The 2,315-nt window shown below is 35.6% G+C and overlaps 1 long non-coding RNA gene across 1 annotated transcript; it reads right to left on the bottom strand.

Moving 5' to 3' along the window:
* Window positions 1–690: 690 nt before the first annotated feature.
* Window positions 691–1,679, bottom strand: LOC119299439. Its single transcript, XR_005146205.1, has 2 exons — window positions 1,541–1,679; window positions 691–937 (listed from the first exon to the last, which is right to left on the bottom strand). It is a non-coding gene; the product is annotated as an uncharacterized LOC119299439 (long non-coding RNA).
* Between the last annotated feature and the right edge of the window lie 636 nt (window positions 1,680–2,315).

Here is a 2,315-nt window from a genome sequence, read left to right as displayed (position 1 = left end):
CATAAAATCATGAGAGAGATACTTTCCTTTTCTCTAGAGGGCTAAAAATGAAATTATGAGGAATTATAAGAAATGCAACCGAGGCAGTATTCACCAACTGTTAGGTAGTTCAAAGAACACCAGAAGGAAAATTTACATCCAGGTCCATAGACCACTTAGCGACGACTACAAGCACTGGAGCTAGCCAAAAGGCGCATCATCGTCATCACCCATACTTCGTCGGAGAAGTGCAAACATTGTTGTGGTAGATAGCCAGGAACAAAAATACGATGCAGCTTGTTAGTTTCCAGCTGAATATGTTTGATGGACCATTGGTATGCGCTTATTTTTTGTGCAAGAACAATGAATCTATTTGGTCCCAATTGCCTATAAACCATAATATGTTTTCCAGCTGTCCTAACTCTTGGTATCAAAGATGATTCTTTTCTACAGAATTAATCAAGTCCATACATCAAGGTCTGTAGAAGGTATGGTTAAGTTTAAAAGATTCGACACTATCTGGTGTGTAGTTCCAGATTTAGAGGAAAAAACGTTCTGGTTGAAATCATAGTATTAATTATACTTCAGTGGTAGATTTAATTTTAATTTTGCCCAAAAATCGTCCCAATACGATGAGTGTAATGCATGTGTATGTGAGCATCTATGTTAAAAAAGGCCATGATACGGGTTCAAGTACAAAGAGTAGGAAAATAAAAAAGTGGGATTTAAATTATTCCAGCTAGAAAAGCAATTCATAATGCTCCCAAGTGGATATTTATTTCCAAACATTATTCTTGGTCATTTTCTTGCTACAATTATATGATGCATTCGCAGTGACCACCACGGCAAGTCCCACCTCCATAACCATCTCTGTTGCAGATATCATTACAAAATGAAGGATCCGTACATGGAGTGTAGGGTTCACGGTGCCCCTCGACACCAATGTTAGCTTCCTTTCCTAAAACAATAAAAAATAAAAGGTGCCATCAGAAACTTTTGTTGTTTGTATTTAAACTAGGATTCTGTGAAATCAATGTACTATGCAAATAGTAGGACAGTTGTGGAGTGCTAATACAAACACAGGAAGAACAACTACTGGCTTGTATATAATTATTATGTACTATGGAAACCATATGTACCATGACATAACTGTAATGGTGATCATAAAATCACAAGGAAAACACCTCTTTCATTCCATGCCATTGTTAAATAACACTAGATTTAAAGTACTATGAGGCGTGATAACTTTCAAATAAGGCGACGAGCACGACGCACAAGTTTGCACTACGAGGAAAAATAGTTATATATCTATTTTTAAGAGTATGAGGAAAAAGATACTTTCCTATCGTAACTAAACACCTCACTCTATTAGGCATGGTTGAAAAACTTTTCTCTTGCAAAAATACTTCCATATATTAACTTGAATGATCAAACTTCATAAGAAACATTCATATCATTGGCAACAGAGAATGATGCAATAGGATCAATTTTTTATCTAGCTCCAGGAAACCACAAATTCATATATACTACAATTGATAAGCTCTGGTAAATAGAAATGTACCTATCTTCCTTCCTGACGCTTCACTCGACAATAAAGTGGTTGAAACCGTCAAAAGTGCCATCAAGCACAGAACACCAGTGTTGATCCGGATTAGAGCCATAACGAAATTGTTTAGTGTTCTCTTCTCCTATGTCCTTTTGGTTGTGGACTTGTACTACTTTGTTGGTTCCTTCTGCTATTTATATAGAGGCATGGCTGATTCTTGGAGTATCAATGCTCGCCGTTTTATTCATTCCTACTTTGGCTTGTTTCCTTTTTACAATTCACCATAATTAATAAGGATCCTCAGATGATACGCACATCATGGAATATCCTGTAGGTATCGATTTACAGACTACAAATATATCCATAAGGAGTTTATTAGTATTCAATATACACAATTAGGGCATTTATTGCCTCCTAAAAATAACCATATGAAATTAATTAGTTTTCATAATAACATTGTGACATTTTATTGGCTCCCAATATTATATACAGACGGAATTAATTAGTAATACTCCAAACCAAGATTATGGCATTTATTCGCTCCAAAATTACAAGAGAAATTAATTAGTAGTATTTCGTAATAAGATACATAGTGTATACGAAAATGTGTCATCTTGATAGTTTGGTATTAGTTTATGTATTTGCCACCTATGATTTCTGAACAACACACAGTGCGTTGCACGTACGGTCTGGCTAGTGCATAGTCACCTGATATTTGACTGAATTTGTTATTTTGATTTTTCTAGTCAACTATGCAGGTTTCAGTTGGGGCGGTGGCACGCTTTTTTTC

This window comes from Triticum dicoccoides, chromosome 1A, assembly GCF_002162155.2.
Source record: "Triticum dicoccoides isolate Atlit2015 ecotype Zavitan chromosome 1A, WEW_v2.0, whole genome shotgun sequence".
Lineage (NCBI taxonomy): Eukaryota > Viridiplantae > Streptophyta > Magnoliopsida > Poales > Poaceae > Triticum > Triticum dicoccoides.
The sequence above is the reverse complement of the archived record's forward strand: the minus strand, read 5'-3'. Positions and strand labels throughout refer to the sequence as shown.